Raw genomic sequence first — 880 nt, forward strand, 5'->3', positions numbered from 1 at the left:
GACCTGCCCCTGTAAACTATACAGCCCCTCAGCCTCACCTTGTGAAGCATCTTGCCCCCAACTGGACAGGCCTGTCAAAGGAGGTTTTGTGACGGGCCAAATTGTAGTCCAGCGTAAGGGGCTGGGGGTTTCACGCCGCCACGCCTTGTTCCTGCAAGTGACCTGCCCTGTAACTCTACAACCCTAAGCTTCACCAGAGCATCTTGCCCCAACTGGACAGGCCTGTCACAGGAGGTTTTGTGACGGGCCAAATCGTAGTCCAGCCTAAGGGGCTGGGGGTTTCATGCCGCCACACCTTGTTCCTGGAAGTGACCTGCCCTGTAACTCTACAACCCTAAGCTTCACCCTGTGGAGCATCTTGCCCCAACTGGACAGGCCTGTCACAGGAGGTTTTGTGACGTGCCAAATTGTAGTCCAGCCTAAGGGGCTGGGGGTTTCATGCCGCCACGCCTTGTTCCTGCAAGTGACCTGCCCTGTAACTCTACAACCCTAAGCTTCACCCTGTGAAGCATCTTGCCCCAACTGGACAGGCCTGTCACAGGAGGTTGTGTGACAGGCCAAATTGTAATCCAGCCTAAGGGGCTGGGGGTTTCATGCCGCCACGCCTTGTTCCTGCAAGTGACCTGCCCTGTAAACTCTACAACCCTAAGCTTCACCGTGTGGGAGCATCTTGCCCCAACTGGACAGGCCTGTCACAGGAGGTTGTGTGACGGGCCAAATTGTAGTCCAGCCTAAGGGGCTGGGGGTTTCATGCCGCCACGCCTTGTTCCTGCAAGTGACCTGCCCCTGTAACTCTACAACCCTAAGCTTCACCCTGTAAAGCATCTTACCCCAACTGGACAGGCCCATCACAGGAGGTTTTGTGACGGGCCAAATTGTA

Source organism: Rhodotorula graminis, assembly GCF_001329695.1.
Source record: "Rhodotorula graminis WP1 unplaced genomic scaffold RHOBAscaffold_1, whole genome shotgun sequence".
Taxonomy (NCBI): Eukaryota; Fungi; Basidiomycota; class Microbotryomycetes; order Sporidiobolales; family Sporidiobolaceae; genus Rhodotorula; species Rhodotorula graminis.